This window comes from Lipotes vexillifer, unplaced genomic scaffold, assembly GCF_000442215.2.
Source record: "Lipotes vexillifer unplaced genomic scaffold, Lipotes_vexillifer_v1.1 scaffold262, whole genome shotgun sequence".
NCBI classification, from domain to species: domain Eukaryota; kingdom Metazoa; phylum Chordata; class Mammalia; order Artiodactyla; family Lipotidae; genus Lipotes; species Lipotes vexillifer.
The window spans coordinates 1701865-1728875 of NW_006798529.1; positions in this window are offsets into that span (position 1 = coordinate 1701865).

A 27011-nucleotide genomic window follows, 5' to 3' on the forward strand; every position below is an offset into this window, starting at 1 on the left:
CTAGAAAAATCACATTTGCACTCATCCACAAAAATCCATGTACAATTTAGAAGGTCTCAAGATACCTGAAACACAACTATGGATCCTTCACCAAGTCAAGACACCAAATTTCCCAACTTCTAGGCTAATACTCTTTCATTGGAATAGATTATATCATGCATGTTGATGTTATAGCCTCAGTTAAACTTTAAGCTCCCTGAAAACTACAAGCCTGTCATTTGCTACTTGGCTCCTGGAGGATATACTGATATGATTTGGGGTGGTATAGACCTGAGTTAGTACCCAGATCCATTGAATATCAGCTGGGTAATCCTAAGCACATCAATGAAGTACATTCTCGCATCAGTTCCTGCACCTGCCAGTAGGAGCAGTTGTGCCTAATACACAAGTTGGCTTTGAAGAGCACATGAGATTGCCTGTTATAACACCCAGTCTTGTCTGTGGCAAAAGGGAGAAATTCCTTAAATGTTAGCTTCACTTATCTCAGGAAAAACTTCTCAAACAGTGAAAGGTCTTGAAAATATTGTTGGTCTGTGGAACTGATTATGGAACAAACACAGAAATAGATAGAAGAGAAATGAATGTAAGTTATTAATAGCCTCTCTCCTAGGGTTTGCAACTCACTTAAAACTATTAGCATTAATTTTAAAATAAGGTGTGTGGCCAACAATATATAAGAAGATAAACCTAATGTACACATTAGATTTTGATATAATCTTCATGAGAGTCCACACCTTGAGCTAACTTTTCCCCAAAAGGTTGTATAAATAAATTTAGAATCTTCAGTTGCAAATAACAGAACATTTTACCTGAACTGGCTTAACATAGAAAAGATTTATTGGCCAATAACCCGGGTAACCTATTTAGTTACAAATCAGGTGGTGCTTTCTCCTGGGCTTCAAAGAAAGATGTGACTTCTTGATTCTCTCTCGGTCTTTCTCCCTTCTTTTCCTTTCTCCTCCCTCCTATGACCCTCCATTTCTAGGCTCTGTTCTTCTCTGGGGTCTCTCTTCATAGTGCCAATAAGGCTGCCAGCAGCTCCCAGGGCTACATGTTTTTTCTCCACATTTCCAATGAAAATGAAAGAATCTGCTTCCCATAAAGATAAATTGGAATCAAGTCTCATTGGTACTGTTTAGTCTGAGCAGGGTCATGAGACCCTCACTGGATGGAGTAACCTCTGTGCCCACTGTTTGGGACACACTGGTTGTCTTGTACCCAATGATCCCACCTCTGGTGTTGGCCAAACCATGTGACTGAAAAAACTGGGGGGAAAGAACGTAGTGGGTTGAACGGTGGACTGAGAAACTCAGAATGTGACCTTACTTGATATAAGTGTCTTTGCAGATGTAATTAAGTTAAGGAACTAGAGAAGAGATCATCTTGCATTAGGATGGTACCTAAATCTGATACAGTAAGTCCCCTACATATGAACGAGTTCCATTCTGAGAGCACGTTCGTAAGTCCAATTTGTTCATAAGTCCAAGAAAGTTAGCCTAGGTATCCAACTAACACAAACAGCTATGTAGTACTGTACTGTAATAGGTTTATAATACTCTTCACACAAATAATACCTAAAAAACAAACACAAAAAATAAAGAAAACATTTTTAATCTTACAGTACAGTACCTTGAAAAGTACAGTAGTCCAGTACAACAGCTGGCATACAGGGGCTGGCATCGAGTGAACAGGCAAGAAGAGGTACTGACTGGAGGAGGGAGAGGAGGTGGGAGATGGTCGAGCTGAAGGATCGTCAGCAATAGGAGACGGAGGGCGAGCTGCAATTTCACTCACACCTGACGTTGATGGAACACACGTTTGCATCTTTGAAAGTTCACAACTTGAAGATTCGTATGTAAGGGACTTCCTGTAACATGATGTCCTCTTAAGAGATAGAAAAGTAGAAGACTCAAACACACAAAAAAGAAGGTCATGTGAAGACAGAGGCAGAGATTGTAGTGATGTTGCCTGAAGCCACCAGAAGTTGGAAGAGGCCAGGAAGTATTCTCCCCTAAAGCCTTGGTAAGGAGTGCAGCCCTGCGAACACCTTGATTTCAAACATCAAGCCTCCAGAACTGTGAGAGAATAAATTTCTATTAGCTTAAGCCACCCAGTTTGTAGTAATTTGTTACAGCAACCCTCAGAAACTATTGCAGGGTAGGGAATGGGGGCAACAGAGGCTAAAGAAGTATTCAGGAACAACCCGCTAATAAGACCCATTAATAGATACAAACTACTAAGAACCAGAGAAAAAACAATTGACTCACCATATAGGCAATGAGTTCTCATACAGTGTCAATCACCATTATAGGTACTTGTTAAGAGACTAATGAACAAAACAGAGTCCCTGTCTTCAAAGGGCCTAACAGCTAATGGTTAGACAAACAAACAGAAGAATGGAAAGCCCCAGCACACCTGGGGCAATGCTGCAGGAGATGAAGGTAGAGAGAAGGCTCTCCTAACACAGGCAACCTTGTGAGGGATGGGATGACAAGACAGTCAGAAGGATGGCAGCAAAAGCTGCATTAAGAAGATAAGCCTTGGCTTGTATCTAATAAGCTGAGAAAGAGTTAAATCAGCAAATAAGGATGGAAAGGGTTTGCCCCAGCTCTACGTTCTCTAGAGAACTTCCAGGTTCCCAACAAGAAACTTAGCAAATGTTTTGGACTCTCTAGGGAATCATTCATTCCTCACTTTTCCACTCCTTCAACAAGCACATTCACGGCTCCTCCTGGGGCACCCTCTCTCCCTGGAGCTTCTCCCACTTGGAGGTAAACATTATCCTGGTACACCTTCCTTTTTTCCTATGTTTTCTGCACACCACCAAGCTGAGAGTCTCCTTTTCCCCTTAGTTCTGACAACCAGATCCGTTAAGGCTGGTTGCTTCCATTTGCTTTGGACATATCTTCTGCATATAGATTGATGAGTTTAATCAGCAAATCAAGAGAAAGCCTTGGGCATCAATCATTGTCAACGTGCCTTCTTTCTAATTTCTGATTTGCTGCTTCCTGTTATGAAGGAAATAACATGGTTTCTCTTAAAGGTGAAGCTGAGATGCCCAAAGTTTTGAATTTTGCATCTGGTAGGAAAGTTCTAATAACATCTTTCAGTTTAATCAGTCAGAGAGAAAGAGAGAAAGAGGGGGTGGACAGGAAAAGAGAGGGAGGGGATGGCTGGCATTCTCTTCAAGGGTCATACTTCCCTGAAGAAGGGTCATGTGTTTCCACAGTCGTCAGGCGCTTGACCACATTACTCAAGATCCAGGCTGAGGGAGAAATCATGTTAACGGTTCATTTAGAATTTGAAGGAGCATGTTTCCTATTTCTTACCTTTCCACACTGACATAATCTTATCTTTCTTTCAGTTTTAGAAAGCATCCTGGCAGGACAGAGCATACAAGAACCTTCTCTCTCTTTCTCTCTCTCTCTCTCTTTTTTTGTTCTTTTGGGATAAAATCCTGTGTTTCCATGAGTGTTTTTCAAAGAGAAAATAGCATGATGCTACCCAGAGTCCACAGCCCCTGTGTCCTCAGTTGGACTGTTCTGATAACTTTCACCGGGTCTTTTCAATTTTAAGGATGCAAACTAACCAAACATGGCCTGGAAAATCCACCTGCGGTGAAGACACCCCCACCCCACGTGGAAATACAATCTGATGATATCACTCCACAAAACCAGAAAGTGGCTCTGATTTTGCAACAAGAGTTCAAAACTCTTGCACTGATATTCCTTCAGTAATTCACTTACTAATCCATGTGTTCAACAAATACGCACAAAACCTTTACTATGTGGTGGGAACTATTTTAGGCTCTGAACAAACAGCAATGAATAAAACTGCTGTGTTACGCATGCAGGTTTAATTCTGGTGGGCAAATCTTCCCACGATCTGGACCCAATATAATTTTGAATTAATTTATTGAGGTATAATTTACATTAAAATGAAACAATTTCAAGTACAATTTGGTGTGGTTTGAGCTAAGGATAAACCCCTGTAACCACCACCACAGTCATGAGAACAATTTCATAACCCCAAAATTCTCTCTTGCATCTTTTGAAGACCTACTCCCCACACTATCTTAGGAAACCACTGTTTAACTTTCTGCCACTCTACATAGCTTTGTATTCCCAGAGTTCCAGATAATAGAGTCATACTGAGTGTACCATTTATGTCTGGCTACTTTGACTTACATGATGCTTTTAGATCCCTCTTGTGGCTTTAGGTCTCATCACTCTGATACATTTTATTACTGAGTAATATTCCATTGTATGGGTATATCACAATTTATTTACACATTCACTTGTTGATGCAGGCATGGACTACATCTGGGTTTGGATCATTAAGAATAAAACTGCTATGAATATACTGAACATGGACCAATGTTTTCATTTCTCATGGATAAATTCATAAAATAGGGTTTGTTCATAAGTGCATGTTTAACTGTGTAAGAAACTTACAAAATGCCCTTCATTGCTCAATATATGAGAATTCAAGTTGTTTCACATCCTTTCCAACACTGGGTTTTATCTGTCTTTTAAATTTTACTCATTTTAGTAGGTGTGTTGCAGTACCTCCTTGCAGTTTTAATTTGTATATTCCTGATGACTAATGTTGTTGAGTTTCTTTTCATGAGTGTATTGGATCCCTGTATGTCCTCTTTTGTGAAATGTTGTTTTAAAACTTGTACTCATTTTTAAAATGAGTTGGTGGTTTCACCATAATTTAGTTGTAGGTGTTCTGCAAGTTGCCTGGATACTAGTCCTTTGTCAAATATATGTATTGTATACATTTTCTCCATTGTGTACCTTGCCTTTTCATTTTCTTAATTTCTTTCAAAGAGCAGGTGTTTTTAAGTTATCACTGTTTTTTTCCTTTTACAGTGTGTCAGTGACATCTTCGCTTACCCCATTTGCAAGTACTTTTTCTACGTTCCTTCTAAAAATTTTATCATTTTGCAGTTTACATTGATTTCTCTGATCTACTGCAGTTTAATTTTTGTTTGTGGCATGAGGTTTTATTTCCCACCACCACCCCCAAACTCCAAAGTTGTCCCAGTACTATTCCTTGAAAAGACTGTCCTTTCCCCATTCGATCCCTTATTGGAAATTATTTGACAAAGTATGTGTGGGTTTATTTCTGATTTGTCTGTGGTGTTCTGTTGATCTAGATGTCAACCCTCCCATATTGATTTCACCTTTATTTGAATTGGGGTTGATTAATTTTTCCTCTCAGCATTTAAATATGTCATTCAATTGTCTTCAGGCTTGTATAACCTCTGACAAGGAACTCCAGGATTATTTTTAAATTTACCTCTTTGTATATAAAATACCAGTGTCTCATGCTGCTTCTTTAAAAATAGACTTCAAAATGTTTAGAACAGTTTTAAATTTACAGAACTATTACAAAGATAATATAGAGAGTTCCTGTATACCCAACACCTGGCTTTCTCTATTATTACCATCTTACATTAGTAGGCTAAATGTATCACAATTAATGAGCCTATACTGAAATGCTATTGTTAACTAAAGTCCATACTTTATTCAGATTTCCTCATTTTTTTCTGTCCTTTTTGTGTCCCAGTATCCTAACCAGGGCACCACATTACATTTAGTCTTCATGTCTCTTTAGGCTTCTCTAGACTGCAACAGTTTCTCAAGCTTTCCTTGTTTTCGATGACCTTGACCTTTTGAGGAACACTGGTTAGGTATTTAGCAGAATGTCTTAAACTGGAATTTGTCTGATGTTTTTCTCATTAGCAATAGAGGTTATGTATGGTTTTGAGGGAGGAAGAGCACAGAGGTAAAGTGTCATTCTTATCACAGCATATCAAAAGAGGATACAAAATATCAACATGGCTTACTACTGGTGATGCTGACCTTGATCACCTGGCTGAGATAGTGTTCATCAGGGATCACTCTGGCTTCTTTGTGGTCCGTGAGTGTTGAGTCTGTTCCCATAGATATTTACAGACACTCTCAGTCCCTCCAGTGCAGGGCTGGAGATGAGTGCATGTTGCTGTAGCTCTCTGTCTGTCTGGAATCCTGCAGACCTGACCCTCTGAGGGGCCCTCATCCTTTCTATGTGCTATGGTAATTAGGAGGAAGTTTATTCATTTTCTGCTTGGAGTCCAAAGGCCATAGTGTTTTCTGTGAAAAATCATCTGACTTCCTGTGGAAAATCAAATCAGGTAATGCTCTGCTTAAAATACTTCAGTGTGTTTCCATTTTATTGAGGATAAAGTACAAAATAATTAGCCAAAGCTCACAAAGCCCTGCTTAGAGACATCCCTTCTTATCTTGCCTCAATGCAACACCGTTCTCCATACCATCTGCATCTCCTGTTGGCTTGGAGTCACCATGAGGACAGAAAACATGAATGCTTTGCTTATTGTTCTGAGCCTGGCACACTGCCTGTAACACAGTAGGTTATGTTTGTTAGTAATGCCCCTGTCTGCAGGTAATAAACAATAGTTTAAATCAAATGGAATTTACTCTTTATTTATCAGGAAATTTAAAAGTAGGCAGTCCAAGATTGGTTTGTCAGCTCAGTGAGGTGACCAGGAACCCACCATGTTCCACCCCTCATCTCCACCATTCTCAGCATGATGGATTTTCATGCCTCAGCTCCTTGCCTCATGGTTCCAAGGTGGCTGTCACAGCTCTATGTGTCATATCCTCACATGAGCACAGCCAAATATGGAAAGCAAGGGATTACTAGGGTGAAAAAGAGCTCTTCTCATGAGCCATTCTCTTTATCAGGGAATAATCCTCCTTCCCAGAAGCCATTCAGTAGATTTCCCTTTATGTCTTATTATCTATAATTGGGTAACTGGCCACTTGTAGCTGCAAGGGAGGCTAGAGGTCAATGAGACAAAAGAGGTTGTGAATAAATGTAGGGTAGTGAAGCACAAATGCCTAACATACAGTGCTCAGGAAATATGTGTTGGGTGGGTAAGAACAGCACTTGTCTGAAAACACTAGCATTGAGCACAATCTGTTGAGAAACTTCATGTCCAATACTGGCTCCAATTCTTTAACTTCCTTTGACATCTAAAGCTCAAGAAGGTCCAAAGCCACAGAACTAATGAAGTGCTGAAATTGCCCCAGGTCTGCCTGCTGTCGAGTCCAAACCATTTCTAATTCTATGAATGTAGTGTCCCTGTAGGCGACCATAACAATCCAAGGCTGAGTTCTCACCCCCAAGTTGAAACTCATCATGGTCAGATCCTCCTAGAACTACCAAACTGTTGAAACAAATGGACACTTGTGAGACAGAAACTCCAAACTCTGCAAATGCTCAGAGATTTAGTTCAGAGATGCTTCTTTCATTATTATTAGTCAGATATAACATATTTCTGGCATCAGCCAAGGACTTATTAAATGCAACTCACTGTGGTTGCTCTTGAAATTTATGTTTTTAATTTTGTAAATAGTGCCTCATTGCTATGGTCAAAAGAGGGGTTTGGGTTTGTACATAAGCAAATATAGCCTTCAGTTACGTCATGCCATGGTTGCAAAATATGACATTGTTCATCATATGAAGATGCTGACAGCTGCATTGCAATGGCCATTGAATTATATCCACTCATATAATGGGAGAGATAAAAGGCATCAGTAATGTGTGGCATATGACACACATACACACACATACACACACAGAAGTCACCACTGCGAGACCCTGAAAAGCTCAGAGCCACACGTTCTGACATAAACACACTTATACACAGGAACTTGGCTTTGTCATACCATCTTGTAAAATCCATGTTACCCCCCACTTTGCCTGCTACAGACAAGATTTTGGCTAATATAATTTCATTTTCAATTCTGTCTTCCAAGCCACAGATACAAGGAATAAGAGAATAAAGAAATAAGCCAACTGTCTATCCTAACTATAAGAATCAGAAAAACACCAATGTCTTCAATATCTATAGCCCTTAGCACATGTGTGTTTTCAATAATGGGGCACTAGGGCTTGGCACACTGTTGTGAGAGTGGAGGTGAAGGGAATGTGGGCTGGGGTTGGGGGAAAGGAACTTGCTCAGGGAGACAGTGGTAGATTGATTGCAACAGACGCATTTCTTCCCTCAGCCATCCATGTGCTTTGCTACATCACTGCACAGTGTCTTCCCATTGTGGGTGGGGTGGTCTGCCCCACTCCTAGACTCAGGCTTTAGGACTTATTTGTGGCCTGTTTTGGACAATGAGCTGTTAGAAAACTAGAAGAAAGCCCAGAAGTTTCAAAAAGCCTTTGCCCACTTCGGCTTCCTCTCCTCATCCCCTGCAACTGCCATGAAAACACACCAGGCCAGTCTGCTAAGGTGAGAAACATGCCAGCCACAGCAAGGCTGCCCTAGTTGTCCTGGCTGAGGCCATCTTAAGCCAGCTGACAGCTGGCTGACCTCAACCTGCAGCTGAGGATTGATACTTGAGTGAGCCCAGCTGAGACTCAAAGAGCTACCCAGCTGCCCTATAGAATTGAAGACAATAATAAATGTAATTTCCCCACTATGTTTGGGGGTAATTTGTGGCAATCGATGACTGACAGACATAGCTGGTTGTTGATCTAGACTTAATTCCCCAAGCTCCTGAATTCAATAGAGTGAAATTTCCCCAATACTCCCGTTTTACAGAAAGAGAAACTGAGGTGCCGTGAAATTGAGTCGACTGAGTCACGTAAAGCTATGCAGGGAGGGAAAAGTATCATTACTTATTTTAAGGACTATCTTAATAATTTATTCAAGAATATATTCTGAGAATAGCACCTCTTCCTGGCATGAGGTGGCACGTGCATAAACTCTACCCATGGCATCAGGGACTCAGGAAGAGTTTAATAAATTCATCTTTGAGTGAATGACAATGTGAGTTTGCATCTGGGTCCTCTGCTCCACCAAGGTGGCTCCCCATTCAAACCAGATTCTCCTCACAACTCACTCTTCTCTCCCACACCACCTGTTCTCTAAGGCAGTGTTGAGGGGGTATCTTTGAGCCTCCCTCTTTATCCCTAAATTTCAAGCCAGCCTTGTTGGCCTTTCACCAACCATTGACCCTATCCTTCTGCAGTATCTGAGTAGCGGCCCTCATCACTTAAACTGGATCCCCATCATGGATGGGATACTAGCCAGACCCAGGGGTGTGAAGGTGATACAACACAGCCCTGATCCCTCTCAAGGATGCAGCTCACCATTCTAGTCTCCAATGGCTCAGCTCTATCTCACTTCTCAGGCCACCCACATATTCTTTCAGTTCCCTTTTCCACCTTGTGCATCAGAATAGGTCACTTCCAACTCCTAGATATAATCCAAATCCAAGACGTTGATGCATGGTCCTCTCTGCCCAAGGTCTTCCCACTCTTACCTGTCCACACCCAAACCACATTTCAATATCTACCTGCCAAACAGCAATGAATCCAGGATTGGTATATTTGCCCAGAAAGTGATGCCCTTATACTTCCAAAATCTCCCCTCCCCCCGTGATGTGTCACTGGGACACCTTGGTGCATGCACAATGGTTTGGCATTTGTATCATTGATTGCTGTGATAATTACACTTGTGTTATACTTGAGGAAACCAAGACTCAGAGACCTTGTCTCCAGCCCATGTCATGACCTGGCTTTGGGTAGGGCTAGGGATTGGACTGAACTATTGACATTCTAAGTCAGGGTCCTTAACATCAGGGCAATTTTCTGTGTTTACAGTGATTTGACACCAGGCCACCTCTAGGATTCTGAATGGTAGTAGTCTTTGCTGGGATGAAGGAATACCTTCTTTGTGAGGTACTTGGCTAGACACTGAGTTTCTACAGCCACAGCCTAGCCAGGTCTCACCAGCCTTGCTGCTCCCTGGATGTTGCCAGCCCTCCCCTCCCTAATTCTGAAGCCATCTCCATTCTTAGAAATCAATACTAAAATAAAACAATAAAATAATGACCTTTCATCTCCTCTTTGACCCTCTTTTCTCCCCTGCCCAATGTTAATCAAGCCACTTCTTCCCCAGGAACTGAGAAGAGATTTTATTTTGTTGACCTGCATTCCACATACTTAGCCGTATTTCTAAAGTCTTTCAGAGCAGCCTCAACCACCACAGAAACCCTCATATCTTCTACAAGCATTCCAGCCTGGTGAGTGCATATGCATACAGCGCTCCAAGGGATGTATGTTACCATTTGATGAAAAATATATTTAGAATGCTTAATATGCATATTAATTACCCCATAGATGGCAGTGACTTTTTGAGAGTAATTCCATTCCGTTGTTTGAAAAACATTTTTGAGAATTCTGGAGATAAATAACGGCAACACATGCTTTCTTTTAATTCCATATGCTGGAAACCAATCCTGTCATATAATGGAATGATGACTGTCCAGATTTTAGGTTTTGCATCACATGAATGTAAACCATCAGCCCTCCCACACATTGTCCTTTTTATTTTGAGCCCTGAGTTTCCAAGCACCAAATGCAGAGATTTTTATATGTTAAATTCAAGTTAGAGCAGATTTTAAGGCCAGATTAGGAAACAAGGAGTTCTTGAACCCCAAGCACAATCCTAACCACTTTCATATACATTATATTAATTTCTCTTTATTTAACTAAAAAGAACACTATGGGGAAGATATTACATTCCAGTGTTATTCATGCAGGAACTGGGTCTGAATTTGACCTGTTTATAGCCATGTGGCTTGTTAGTGGAGTGGTCAGGATTCAAGCACAAGACAATACAATTTTAAAGATCATGTAGTTTCTACTTCAGGGAATTGACTCTAATGAATGCCTTGGAAGAAAGATACCTTAAAGAGGGTTGGGCCTGTATCTGTCAGTGTTCTCCAGGGAAACAGAATTAATAGGATTAACACACATACATACACGTACACACACACACACACACACACACACACACACACACACGAATGTATTTATTTCAAAGAATTGGCTCATGCAAAAATGCGGGCTGGCAAGTCTGAAATCCACAAGTCAGGCTGGAAGGCTGAAAACTCAAGTAATTCTTCTCCAAGAAACCTTAGGCTTTGCTCTCAAGACCCTGGACCCATTAGATGAGGCCAGCCTACATGATCAAGGGTAATCTCCTTTACTTAAAGTCAACTGATTATAGATGTTCATCATGTCTACAAAATACCTTCAGAGCAACACCTAGATTAGTGTTTGAATAAATGACTAGGTACTGGGGACCAACCAAGTTAACACACAAAACTAACCATCACAGGGCCCAAATGCCAGAGCCCAAATACTCATAGTAAGTCCCTGCAGCTTTATGATAAGCCCAGAAAGATTACAATTCTATTTGATCGCTTTATGGAAAATATGCAAACAAGTCCCAACAGCACTATTCATGCATTTGTATATATTAATAAGGAATTTTTTGAACATCTCCTTAGAACCCCAGTACTGGTTTAGATCAAAAAAGGGAGGTCAAGGAAAACATAATTAAAAGATACTCTCTTCCCACAGATAAATTTAAGTTTAATTGGAAAGACAAGAAAACTAACTTGGAGGAAAATTGTATATTTTTTAGTTGAGTATTATGGTCACATTGTCAGTGAATGAAATCTATAATTTACTTGCTTTTTAAAAATTTTGGAGATTTCCTTTTTCATCTATTACATATTCCACACTGAGAAGCTTCTCTGAGTGTTTTAAAAAAATTATTTTTGTCTGTCATATATATATATATTAAAATTATTCACATGTGTGTGTCTATGTGTATATACATACACAGACATCCATTATATATCTGTGTGTGTGTTTGATGCAGCACCTTAATTATTCTGATCAAATCCTGTGTATATCTCTGTTTCTATTTTTGAAAAATATTATCATTTCCTACAATAATTATATATTTATCGGTTTCTTTGTGTATCCCTAATAGTATTGCTTTTTATTTTTTGAACTTACATTATTAGTTGCATAAAATTGTATGCCTATTATATCTTCTTGGTCTAGCGTATATTTTACTTATAAGAAATAACCCACTCTGTCCTTTTAACCACCCTTCATTTTAATTTTTTTTAGCCTATATTAATATTACTATAAAATACATTTTTTTTGTATCTGGCATGTGTTTTCCACACTTTTCTTCTCAAATGTCTTATGCTCTTTTGTTTTAACTGTATTAAGTACTAACTGTAAGTAAAATTTTCTTTTGTACCTTTTTAAGTTTAACCCAGTCTCTGTCTCTCTCTTTCTGAAGATTAATTTATTCCCATTTATTATCATTATTAATAGATTTGGACTATTTTCTTTAAACTATGTTTTGTTTTTTTCTTTTTGATTTCCATTTCTTGTCTTATGTGACTTTTTCTACATGTATGATTTTTTACACTCTTCAAATAATTATTTCTCATTGTAATATGCATACACACATATGTATATTTGCCTATATTTTGCGTGTATATCTTGAATAAATCATTCAGAAGAAAATGAGACATAAACTCTGAGTCTGCTGGTACCAACAACATTGAGTTCCATAAATGGACTTAATGATTGGTGAGTTCCCTGGAATTTATGGAAGGTTATTTTCATCAATAGCCCAAATTTTTATCCTCCTTGTATCCATGCTCTTTGCAATGTGACTTTTGAGGTCCTCCCATAAACAGCTGGAGTTTCTTTCAGTCACATGACTTGTTTTGATGAAGAGGATATCAGCATTTGTGATACAAGGAGAGATCTTAAAAAGCACTTGTACATTTAGGCTTTCTATTTGCTTCTCAGCCTTTATTATGAGAACATATCTTATCAGATGTCCAACCCAATCTGATGGAGAATAAAACACCTGGAGCAGAGTTGTACCATTTGGTCCAGGTAAAGCTGTCTGTGATAAGCTAACAGCCAGCGACCCCCAGACATTGAAAGAGCCCAGCCAAGACTAGAATTATTGCCCGAGACCATAATAGCTAGAAATAGAATAACTAGAAAAACTACACACCACAAGCTAAGTAAATGCTGAGTGAAGTAAGTCAGACACAGAAAGACAAATATCATATATCGCTTATATGTGGAATCAAAAAAAAAAAAAAGGATACTAATGAACTTATTTACAAAACAGAAGTAGAGTCACAGATGTAGAAAACAAACTTACGGTTACCAGGGGATGGGGGGGGTGTAAATTGGGAGATTGGGATGACATATACACACTACTATATATAAAATAGGTAACTAATAAGAACCTGCTGTATAGCAAAGGGAACTCTACTCTGTAATGGCCTATATGGGAAAAGAATCTTTAAAAAAAAAAAAAAAAGAGTGGTTATATGTATAACTGATTCACTTTGCTGTACAGCAGAAACTAAAACAGCATTGTAAATCAACTATACTCCAATAATTTTTTTTAAATAGTACATTATTCTTTAAAAATAAATGCTTATTATATCAAACTACTAGGTTTTGGAGTGATTTGTTATAGACAATTTATGTAGCAATTGATAACTTATATGGCATGTATGTGTGAAAGTGAATTTGTCATGAGTTTGTAAAAGGATCAGTGTCTCAAAAGATATCAAAAAGAATCATTCCAAATACCAAAAATGAACTTAGATAATGATATTATGGTTTCTCGAGATCAATTGTAAAGGTGAAGTGAAGCTTCTTTAAAAAAAAAAGGATGGGAATATTTTATAATCCCCACAATGCTCTATATGGTTAGTTTTTTTTGTTTGTTTGTTTGTTTTGTGGTATGCGGGCCTCTCACCGTTGTGGCCTCTCCCCTTGCGGAGCACAGGCCCTGGACGCACAGGCCCAGCAGCCATGGCTCACGGGCCCAGCCGCTCCACGGCACGTGGGATCCTCCCGGACCGGGGCACGAACCCACGCCCCCTGCATCAGCAGGCGGACTCCCAACCACTGTGCCACCAGGGAAGCCCTGGTTAGTTTTTATAACCCAATATTTTCATCATGAATTGTGTAAGGAAGATATTGTATTTTATCTCAAAATAGCATGTATTCTTGACATTTTAACCATAAAATAATATAGTTTTGGAAGTTAAAGTTCTGAGTTTTAATTGTAGGATTTACTTGGAAGCGTCATAAGTTGGGAGTAAGTTCAGAATTCTCACCTCCTATCAATACCATACTTGATTCACAAGACTGAAGGAATCACAGATCATAAATTGTATATCAGTTCACCCTATGAACACTGAGCACCTACAAAGGGCTGATAATTCCACCAATGATGGGTTTTACCTTGATGTAACCTTTATCTTCTCTAATACCTGCTGTACCATTTGGGCCCACAGCTATGTGATTCAGGGAAACGTGTATCTGTATCTTCCCTCTGCTCCTGTCCAGGGCTTCTGCTGGAGTTACTATCTGCCTCCTTGTATTTTTAAGTGTTACTACTTTATCCATGAAGGCCTGCTCCGCTATGTCTCAAAACACAGCTGATCTTCTTTCAAAACACTTTCTGTGGAGGCTTCTTGCTCATTACTTTCACCTCTGTATTTTATCTATGCCTCATATATATTTCTATTACTCATATATCATACCAGCTAAACTTATTGCTTTGCATATACTTTTCAACAGTTCTATTAGCTTAGAAAAAGGGACTCTAAAATGTTTACCTTAAAATACACAGCAAAAAGTGGTGCTCAATAAATCTTTGTTGAATTGAATACTTACCTGTGTGCTAAGCTATGAGATATGGACATTCTAAGACTGACCCCTGCCACTAAACTTGTTTTCTGTTCCCTTAAGAAATCATGAAGGAGTGAAATCTCAAGAGCCAATATTGGGTTCCTTTCTCTAGATCCCAATATAACTCCACCAAACCAGAACCTCACAAACAGTAGTGCCTACAGAAACAAACATTGGGAGATCATGGTGGGTGGATATACCCCACATGCCCTAACTTCCAAGAGACAGACCGAAAGTTATTTTTGGAAATATATATATATAAACTTTATATACATAAAAAGTTATATATATATAAACTTTATTAATGTATATATATACAAATAATTTACTCTCACCAAATAGAAACTTAGCATATACAATGTGAATATGCTGTAACTTACAATATTATGCATATACATACATACATACATACATACATACACATATATATTGTATAAGGTACTATTTAGTGAAAGTAAATAATTTCAAGATTTTTAAATTTATTAGAAAATGAAATGCTATGATAATAGAATAGACTAATAGAAGGCTCTTCTGGAAGAAATTTGGCAGGACTCCCCCAGTGTCCCAGAGGTAGGAGAAAGAACCATGTGTTTCAGCACCACGGACAGTGGTACATTTGCTCGAGTCTTGCTATGACTATGGCATCTAGAACTCTAAATTAAATTCGTTACTGTAGTGAAAGATGATAGAAAAGAGAGTAGCCTTCACTTCAGAGTTATCTGACTTCCACATCAAAGGAAGTATACCTCTGAACCAGGAAACCTGAATCTACAGCAAGACACCTGGATATGTGTGCTGTTGCCTACAAATGGCAAGGAAAGCACTATCAATTACAGAATCACCAACTTTTTATGACATGGATTGGTTAGCTATAAGGCTGCACTTAAGCCTTAAAATGAGCGGCTATTTCCACATAATATCAACACAGTGAGTGAACCATGGCATATTACCTATGTGGAAAAAGCTGACTCAGTGAAACCTAATTTATAATGTGACTAAAGGAGAGTTCCAAGGAGGGGGAGAGAAGCTGGAGCTGAAGTGCTGGGTGAGATCTGAACAAAGGATTTGAGCTGGGATGACAATACCTGACAGTATGGAGTGGGGGGGGAGCCCCTGCCCATGCATAGAACAGATAGCATAGCATGTGGCATCACAGCAAGAGATGGAAGAGATGTGCTTACTACTAAGGAAAATGATTTCCTCTTTTGGTTCCTCTTTTTTTCAACTTAATTGAGCTTAAATCCTTAAATTCTACTCCATGCTTATTCTCACCTCCTTGGATAATTCTCCCAGAACATGAGCTTGATTTACACCTTCAACCTAATCATCTCTCCTACCTGCTGATTAATCACTTCAGTCATTTATTAATTCAACAAAAGTTTACTTAGCACCCCGTATATGCCAGAATCTCTTCTAATCCCTTAAAAATCTCTCAAGCTACTAGACTGTTGTTTATTATTTATTCATTTATCTAGTAACTCAGTAATTATTTAATGAAGCCCAAGGGTTACAATGATGAAGGAGACATAAACTCTGTCATCAAGGAGCTGACAGTTCAGTGGGTGAGACAGATATGGAGAAGCCATTATAGCACAGTGTGATAAGACACCCGAAAGAGAAAGGATGCTAGGAGAACACAGAGGGAAGAGTTATTGACATCGTTGAGGATTATGGAAGGTGTTTAGACCTCAAATATATATTGAGTATTTCACACATGACCAAAATTATGCTAGGCATTTTCACTCTTTAATCTTCACAGCAACACAATGAGGTTGATGAAAAAACAGGAAACTGAGACTCATGTTTCACTCCCCCTGCAAGTCACAGAGGCTGCAAGTGGCAAAGATGGGACTCAACCTCATTGACTTAAGAGTCAGTATTTTTCAACTCAGACTGCCCCTCCTTCCAAAAGCTCCAGAGGTGGCTACATTTGAGTAGAGCCTTGAAGAACAAGTGGGACTTTGTCATGCTGCCACCTGTGAAGTGGCAGGGATGACAAGGAAACCAAGCCAGGTGAAGGGACAGAGGGACTCCCACCAGGCAATGAGCAACCCCCGCCTGCCACCCTCAGGGGGTGTCTCACTGTTTCTCTGATGAGAACCTGTGGGCCCCAGGGTGGTTTCCATGGCAGCATGAACCCCCCTGATGCCCTGACCCATCTTTGTCTGTCTCAGTCTTCATAATTGGGCTGGCTGCTGCTCACTGCTTACCTGATTAGTGGGTTCATTAACCTAGCAGAAATGGGATCTAAGAGGATTAAAATGTGAAAAAAAAAAATAATACAAATTGAAAACAGTAGCTTCTCCAGTGGGGCTTTGGATTAGAAGTTGAGAAAGAGAATCAGAAAATTTAAAAATGTGAAGGACTAGGTTAAAATGGTGATTGGGATGAGTCTTTTTGTGGCCAAGCATCCTTGTATGCTAATGTTTCTCTGTTTTGTATCAGTTCTCCAGGAAAAAGCAGAAATGCCTTTGCCTGGCTCTCTGGGGTCTCCTAAGATCCAGATACAGGCTTGCTTTCTAATCTTACTCCCCACAACCTCCCTTTCTGCTTTCTCTTCCCTGTGTAGATATCATTTTCTGTGTTTTTGGGTCTTTGCTCCCACAGGTTTCTTCCCCCAGAATTCACATCTCTATTATAATTACTTTCCTACTCCTCCCTTTTGCTGAAATGCAGCCTCCTTTCAAAGTCTTCCACCATCTTTCAGTTGAAGTCATCTCTCCCTCCCTGAAATTGTTGAACTTTGTCTCTCTTGTCAATTACTTGGTACTTTTCTGCCTCTAAATAATATAATTTTTGTCTTTTATCCCTGTGAATACAGAGGTCTGGAACAACACCTTCCTGCATGAAAATGACCTTATACTGTTATTTACAAAAGTCTTTTGTATGAATGAGTGGGTGAATGAGCCAATGCCTCAGACTAAACAACGAACTATCCAGGCATTCCTCAATTATGTTGTTCCCTGACTTAAGGTCCCTCTGGGAACTCCAGCCTCCAAGGATGAGGAACTCAGCGTCCCTGAGCAAGTAGCCCTCTTCTTTCTCCCCACCTCCTGTGCCCCAGGCACCCTTCTTTGGGCTCTCACAAACCCCATGTGAGCATGCCACAAGCCCTCCAGACACCTGACTTGACTCCTGACAAACTCTGCCTGAAATCACATTCCCAACTCTTCCTCTCCTCTTCTTTTCATGGAAAATCAGACTCATTCTGCCAGGTCATTTATTTATCACATTCCCCCCGAAGCCTTCCCTCCTTGTCTAGTAATCCTTTCTCTTCCCATGCTCTTTGCCCAGATGTTCATTTTAGTATTTTAAGACCATGGCAGAGTTTCTATGGTTTGTTTTGTGTATGTTTGTGTTGTTTGCATTCTACACATCTCTTGCCCACACTTAGGAATGGTTCTTCCACAGCAGAGATTCGATCATTTTCCATCGTGGTCATGGTGAACATTGATTAAGCTCTTACTGTATGTTTGGCCCTGTGCTCACGTGCATGGTCTCATAAAATCATCATAGCAAGAATACCAGGGTGACGTCGCACACACGCACACGAATGCTCACCCAGGCACATCTGGAGCTACAGTCCAGGCTCATAAGGGCTACATTGCACCACCTGCCTTTGTGGCTTTTGCCAGCACAGACTTGAGGGATGTCCTTGTTGTCTAACACATGTTTGCAGAGACGGAAGAACAGGCATAATAAACTAATTCACTTCTTCTCAACATTTACAGTGCACAAAATGACTTGCTGAGGGCTTTATAGACATTACTTCATGTAATCCCCATAACATCTCAACAAGAAAAGCACTATTATTTCTATTGCTTTAAAGATGAGGAACTCAAGGCTCAAAGGAAGCCAATTAATTTGCCCAATGCATGTGTTTTGAAAGACACATCCCAGACCCAAACACTGGTCTTCCAGACTCGAGAACTGAGCTTTTTACCCTTCATCAAGCCAAATGAGTCATAGTTTGTTTTTGCCCAATTTATGGAAAATTCTAACTAAATATTCAGGTTTCATAAGGCAATAACAGCTTACCCTCAAACAAGGCCCCCAGAAGCTCTGCTGATGGCTGCCCAGAACATCCACCAGGGGTAAATGCCCCATCCCATCACTAAGAGAACCTTCACTCGGTAGGAGAGGGTTTGCTCACATGCATGTACCTCCAGAGGAGAGTTGGCACTGCCTCTTTGCCTGGGCTTACTGAGCAAATTCAAAGTGCAGATGCAGGCAAGGAGATACCATGGGGGCCTGCAAACCTTCGGCTGATATTATACTGAGAATCAGCAATGCTCGTCAGCTTAGGAAGTTACACTTGCGGGCAGACCTAATGATCACTTTGCTTAACCTCACTTAAAGTTCTCCAACCTCAGTTTTCTCATCTGTATAATAGAGCTAAAAATTATACTCTGATGAAGAATTTACTGTGAATTAGACAATGTAACGGAAGCATTTTCTGAACCATCAGATGTTCTACAAGCATTGTTCTGCTTACTGTTCTGGTCAAAGTTTGTTCCCAGGTGGAGAAGAACCACAGCCCCAAATGCCTGTCCTTCTGAAGCCTCTGCCTTCCCATAAGAATTTTTATGGCAAGATTATTTTAACCAAAAAGCCCAAAAAAGATCAGCAAGCTTGGTATATTACAGAGAGAAGGTCAATGTGGTTGGACTCTAAAAATAAAGCAGAGAGAGGAGAAAATTTCAGCGAAAGGCTGGGGCCAGAATAAGTACAGAATCCAAGGCCAAGGAAGGAACCTAGAGTGTATTTGACTTGACTTGGGAAAGCATCAAGAGGTTGAAAGCAGGGGGATATTGTGACACGATTTGGATGTTCGAGGATATCTTCGGGGGCTGTGAGAAGGGACTGGAGAGTGTCAAGATTAAGGTGGAAGGCTGGTTAGAATCCAATGCAGCATTCCAGTGAGATAAGATGGCTCCAGGAATAGGGATTTAACAGGGACACGGTGGGGAGTGGCAAGATTCTAGTTATATGTTGGAAGAGGAACCAACTGTACTTCCTTTCAGCATACCCAGATGGAACCCTAATTAATTCTCTCTGGAAAACCGAAGATTAAAGGATTACTGCTTTCTTCAGTGGTGAAAAGTGAGGCTGAGGTCCCTTGTCTCCAATGAACTCATTTGATGACACAAATAACTTCATTATATATTGGTATGTCTCAGAGGAAAGGGCTTTGGAGATCCCATATCTAATATCTTTATTTACTCCTTAGACATCTAAGGCCAAGTCGTGGGGGTAAACCTTCCCATTCAACAGAACATGGATCAGCCTAAATCAGAAGGAGATTCCAGGTCTCCTAATTTCTGGTCTGATACTTGGTCTTCAATGTCACCAAAGGGGGATGGACACTAACATCCATAACATACCCAGTGTTCTAGACTGCACTGACAAAGTCACATATGCTAGTCATTCACTGCACACACTGAGCCTCTACAATGTGCCTGCTGGGTTCCACGCACTGGGATGCCCAGGTGAGCAGGACCAGCCTGGCCCCTGCCCTCACTGAGATTTCAGGGGCGTATTTGCTGCCTGATCGATGGGATCATGCAGGATGGTTATTATGACCTTACATGTAATAGATGAGGAAGAACCACAGACATAAGGATATTCAGAAGCTTTTACCCATTCTCTACAGTGTGTGGTAGGTGGCGACTTCTGGGCCCCAATCCAGAAACTGCTGTGCGGATCAAAGAGAAGCTTATGCAGAGGACCTAGTCAGCTTTCCAGGGCCCTGTTGGTATGAGTATAATAACAGGATTTTGAAAAATTCTATCCTGCCCCCAGCTTTGCGGGCTGAGGCAACTAAGTCAAGGATAAGTCCTTCTGAGTTCAAGTAAGGAGTAACCACAAGGACCGCAGTTTTGCACTTAAGACCATTTAGGATGTTCAAGTACAGAAAGGCCATGGGCTGGCATGGAGGTGGAGGGGGTGTGGGGAGGAGAGAGGCAAGGAACACGAGAAAAAGAGAAAGCCACATCGGTCGGAGAATATACTCGGAGTGAAAGGGGAAGAAAGGTAATTGAGAACCCTGGACTCCCTCTGCTCAGGCTCTGTGGATAAAAGAAAAGGGGGATTAGGTGACCTGAGGGGCCACAGCTGGGCCTCTGGCTACCACAAGTGCACACAGGATAGAAATGTCATTTATTAACCCCATGCAAGGTAATTATATTTAATACTGAATTATATTTAATACTGAATTATTTAATACTGGTAATTATATTTAATAATAATTCCTTTTGTCCATGGGAAATAATAAAAGCTGCTCTGTTTGAGTTTGAGTGTCTTAAGCGACCCATTAGCAACTCCTATTTCTGTCCAGGCTGGCAGTCGAAATAAGACAAAGGAGAACCATGGCATGCACACTCAGGTTCTGTAAGAGATGGTTCTGAAATCACATAATCCAGTGTGGAAAGAAGGTGTGGGGAGAGAAGAGTCCTAGATAGGGACACAGACCCTGACTCAGTGATTCAATAGCTAAGTGACCTTGGGCAGGATATTTAAATGCTCTGAACCTCTGCTTTCTTACTGATATCTCTAACACAACACTCACTGGTGTCAAGAATTGAGCACCCAATGAAACGTTGCATGTAAAAGCAGCTAAAGAAATTCCTGGTACCTACAAGACCCTTCACAGCTCCAAAGATTCCTTACTTGAAACCCCTGGGTGTTTAGAATTCAGGATTTCTTGGGTTTTAGAAAAGTAATATGATATAGATATCTTACGTCATGTAACATTCACCCGTCAGGGTCCTAGAGAGCCATCTTCTCCCAATCACCTTACCGTGCTTCACTCCTTCTTGTCATTTATCACCAACTAAGATGGTATCATTTGTTTGCTTGTGCATCTGTGGGAAATGTGAGGCCATTGGGGCAGGAGTATTCCTTCTTTTGTCATCAATTTATTCCTTGTGCTTAGAACAGTGATTGCACCTGGTAGATGTTTCAGAAACATAGACCCAAAGATCAATAAGACATAACTGGCTCTGTTGATAATAATGACAATAATGGATTGTGTTTATTGAGCACTTACCATAATATGCCAGGCACTTTCTGTGGATTAAATTTATTTCATCTTCACCACAAACTATTTAAGTTGCTTCTGATTTATCCTCCAAATAAGGAAGCATGCCCAAAGCTACACTGCTACTAAGCAGTGGAGTGGGCATTCAATCCAGTCTGCCTGACCCTGGAGCCCCCAACATGAGGACATGAGGAGGTATTGCCTGCACAAATCTAGGGACTACGACAGAACATGGCAAATTCCCCCACGAGCCACAAATGAGGAAGCAGAGCCATACATCTAGGAAGTGAGGAGGGAATAAAACTTCATGGAGCCTTGGGGGAAGGCTTCATGGAGAAGGTCCAGCTCTGCCCAGCAGCTAGAAACAAAGGGCCTTTGCTTCCTCCTTCATCAGAATTGTCTTCTCCCTCTGTCCTCAGGGGTCCTGGCAATAGTTGGCCCTTTCTCTGCCTCCCTCTCTCAGATCTTAATTCTGTGTACGTGGTTCTGATTATTGGATGATTCACTCAATTTTCTTTCAGTTTGCCTATAATAAACACCACTTACACAATGCACACTTATGTGCTGAGCACTGCATTCATCTCTTTACATTTAGTCTTACTGTAACCTGCAGATTGAGGATTATTATCACCATCAGTCATGGGACGAGATTGAAGAAGGGAGATTGTTTCCTGTCCCTGAGTCCACAGAGAGTAAAAACCATGTGTCCTGGATCCCCTTGTTCATGCTCCAGGGGCCCTTCAGACATTCCAGCAGTCGTTGACCTCCATCTGAAGGGGCGTTTTAAACCCCTTTGCTAGATTCCTGAAAAGTAACCCCTCACTCTCCCCCATCTCCTATGATACTATTCCATGCCTCCAAAAATAGATTTTGCTGTAGGATATTTTAAGTAAATTTTTCTTCTGATTGCCAAATTAACACCTGCTATTGTAGAAAATGTGTAAAGTCGGAGGACTGTAGATATAAGACTACTCTGACATCCAGATATTACTATTGCTGGCTTTTTGATATTTTTCTCTCCTTTGAATGCTGTTGTGGCACATAGATAATACCATGCTGCAGGTAAATGTGGATCCTTACTTTTCCACCTAACATAGAGTGCTGAGAAATATCCAACATATCAACAATCATTTTTACATTTCACTTTTTTTCATTAATGCTTTTGCATAATCCAACATATGAATGGGCATTTAAATTATTAAAAATGAGACTCTCTTAACTTTGTATAATTTACTGAGGGCAGATTTAGTTACAGTTACTTACTTATAGTTACTAGAGGCAAAAAGAAATACATATTTTTAAGGCTCTTAATATATACTTTAAAAATATTTATTAAGACCTCGCTGTATGTCAGCTGCCACAAGGCTGTTGGTTAATTCTTATTACCTCATTTAATCCACATAACAGCCTTTGAGAAAGCAATATCATCCTGTCATTTTACATGTGAAGATACTCAGGCTTGGAGAAGACAAGCATGTAGCCTTAGACTGCTTTCCAGAAACAGTTATATCTACGTGCATTGTTATCTGGATAAAAATATCTTCGCTTATTTAGACACTCTCCACTGGTCCCCATAGATGCGTGTGGGACTTTTTTGTAATAATATATTTTATTGACCTTTCTTTCTCTATGGTCAAAAGCAAATTACACTGGGTTATTTAGAAATTCAGTAATGAGGCTAATACTGTATACATTTCTATAGCATGTCTAAGTGAGAACATTTTGATACACAATTTTTAATTTCATCCACCAAACAATATCAAAGGGAGGATGGCTAGCCTGATTTTTCAAGCTTGCCTTTGACTACTCAGTCAACAAGAGCTTGCCCTTAAACCCAGGTCCCCGACTTTAATCTCTCCCCACTCAGCACAATCCCAAACCTTTATGCAAAAATAAATTAGGACTCAAAACATATGTTCATACAAAAAACCTGGACATGGATATTCATGGCAGCTTTATTCATAATAGCCAAAAACTGGAAACAACCCAGATATCCTTCAACAGGTGATTAGTCAAACACACTGATACACTCACACCATGGAATGCTACTCAGAGATAAAGAGAAACCAACTATTGACACATATAACAACTTAGACAATTCTCAATGGAATAACGATGAGTGCAAAAGCCAAAGCCCAAAAGATTATATACTGTATGGTTTTATTTATACATACATTTATTTATACATTTATACATCTTTGAAATCACAAAATTATTGAGATGGAAAACCAATTAGTGATGACCAGGATTTAGTGATGGGGCTGATGGCAGCAGAAGGGAGGTGGATGTTGTTACAAAAGATCAACGTGAGGTCTCCTCGTGGTGATGGAACTCTTCAGTCTCTTGACTGTGGTGGTGGATACAGGGATCTACATGTGAGATACAATTGTATAGAACTAAATACACACAAGAATGAGTCCAAGTCAAACTGGGGAAATCTGAGAAAGATTGGTGGATTGTATCTATGACAGTGGTATTCTACTTGTGATATTATATGATAGTTTTGCAAAATGTTGCCATGAGGAGAAACTGGGTGAAGTCTACACTGGTCCCTCTGCATTATTTCTCACAACTGTTTATTTATCTGAAATTCTCTCAACAAAAATTTTAATAAAAATAAATAAATTAGAAGGATGAAGGAATATTACGTTTTTTCAGTGAAAATGATTTGGGTGAACTTCAGTGGTCCCAGAGCGTCTTCCCTATTTAATCTCTGCTTGGGCAAGGCTGAGATGGAGTCAGGGTTCTAGAAAGCACATCTATCTTTGGGTGGGAATCATCCCAACCATGAGCACAGCATGATTGAAAGGTTAAGGTCATGGTTTCTCCCCTTCCTACCGCCCCAGTCATCCCAAGTGCTCACAACTTTGGAATTCGAAGAGTTTTAACTTTTTAAAGAAAGATGACAATTCCACTTCAATGTTTTCTAATTTTGCTGTAACTGCTACCAGCTGTGGGCTAATGGAGAACATATTCCAAGAGGCATCCTGAGGCCTTTTCATGTTTTCCAGTTGCCCGAGAGCTGACATGGTTAAATAAGCGGGGAAAACAGTGAGAGCAGAGCCTGATTTTATGCGCTGGTTTTCAGAGCCTCGCTGTTTCTTGCTCCAGCATCTTCAGACACTGGAGTTGAGTGGGTTTCTGGCTCTGAGTCCAAAGAACAACAGAGGACTTGTCAGGACTTTGTTTACTGCTGCCTCTGAAGTTAGCTGTCGTCAATATCCAGATTCCAGTGGTGGGGAACCTCCATCAGCTGCTCTCATTAACCTTGGTCAATCTTCCTGGGTTAAGTTGGAAATGTGATAAACACACCAGGCCCAAAGAGAAAGACAGAGAGAGGGAGAGGAGTGTCTTATTGTCCAAGAAACTCTGCATGGTTCATCTGCCTTGGAGCCTTTTACCCTCTTCTCAGCAAACACCAGGAACCCGTGATGTGCCAGCTCTCCAGAGGTTTGGGTCTGCCTCCCAGTTGTTTCTTGCTCTGTGATCACATTCATGTCCAGAACTAAATATGAAAATAACACTTTAGGGCAGGCAGGGTTAGGAACAGATGAGGAAAGAGATAGAGAGAGGCGTGATGTGTGGCCCAGGACCACATGGCACCAAATAACCCAACCAGGACTGGAATCCACAGCTTCTCACATACAAGATGTCCTCAAATAGACCATCTGAAGTTTTACCAATAATTAAAACTCAGTGCCATGTAGGAAACTCCTGTATTAGAGAAAGGACATGGAGGAGAGGCTGGGGGCGGCTGGAAGACAGCTGGCAAATTTGGACCCCTCCCTCCAGGTAGGCAAGTGTGTCTGTGCTTTCCCACATTATCTCATTTGATCAAGGTGAGAGGGTCTGTAATACAGAGAATATGGCCTTCACTGAAAGGATGAAACTGGGGCTCGTGATGAGTAAATGTATGGGTCAAGGTCACTGACCTGGTACACTGATGTGGGCTCACAGGATCTTGCCCATTTCAATCATGTAATCAGTGGGCAGTTTTTACTTTCTGAATCAACTGAAGGCATTATTCCCTCATTTCTTAGATGGAGAGGCTAATACTAACCACAGGGCATCAGAGATGCCACATGTAAACCTCTGAGGGGGTTCCAGACCCCTCCTAGGTGCCCAGTGCCTAACACAGCTTCCAGTTACTGTTGTATGAGTGGCAGGGATGCCTGCCATGAGGAATGGAAGCCCACCAGCAGGTCATCTGGGCACCAGTGCGTCAAAGGCAAGAACCTTTGGAAAAGCAGCACAAACAATGAGTCCAAGTGTCACCCACCCGCGTCCCAGACTGGACAGGACTTTCACCCTGTGTGCTTCCCAGGATCCTGGATCCCTCTGTGACAGCACAGAGAAGCACATGGTCCTCCCTTGGCTTAACTCTACTCCTGCTTAACTGGGACCTTGTCACCTCCCTACACCCCCACACAGCCCTGTCCAAAATTCACGTTGAAGGCTGCAGCCAGCCCCTCCTGCACACTCGAGTTCAGGGCTGTCCACTGGAGTTTCTCTTGCTCTGGCGGCAAGTGGTCAAGTGCCGGGTGTGCTGGTGCACATGGGCACATGCGTGCACAGCTCGCCCATGGAGCTGGGAAGAGCAGGTCGCTCCTCCAGGACCCCAAGCAATCTGCTCAGTGCCTGTAACACGCTGCTCCTCTCTTGCGTCTTCTATTAAACTACAGTTAACATCACGGACTGGGCCAGCCATGCAGACCTCAGACAGATCGCTGTTTCCATTTCGCCCACAGATGGCCTTGATCCCTTGCCTCTCCCAGCCCTCAGAAGGCAGCCCATGCATCCATCCCTGCCCACGGTGGGTGAGAAGAGGGCAGGCTGGTCTTCCCGCTAAGCCCCGGGGCCTGAATCCAGGATCCCTTATCCCACCCCCATACCAGCACCAAATGCGGTGGCCAGGGGCTGTGAAACGGGGCTGATGGACGGTGACACTGTCGCCAGGAGAGAGCAGCCACGTCTCCCCACCGTCGTCCGATGTCTTCATCCCATTCTCCCTCCTTTGCCAAGTCCTGCTGGCTCATCTCCCTTCGTTCACTCCACCTCCGTCCAGCCTGGTGCTCTCTCTGCCTTTTCCCTCCCCTCTCCTTTTGCTTCATTTCCTTTCCTCCCTGACTCTCCTCTGGGACCCTTTGCCTCTGTGTGGCCTCCCTCTCCTTTCTCTGTCCCCAGTTGTGGGAGTCCAGCCTCCACTCACGGTGTCCGCCCAGCCTCTGTCCTCTGTTACCCTACATCCCCACCCCACTCGGTGCCTGGATCCTGCTGTACAAGGCAGGGCCTTTCATCCACAGTAGCCTGACCCGGGCATAATGTTGCCTTTGTCCTG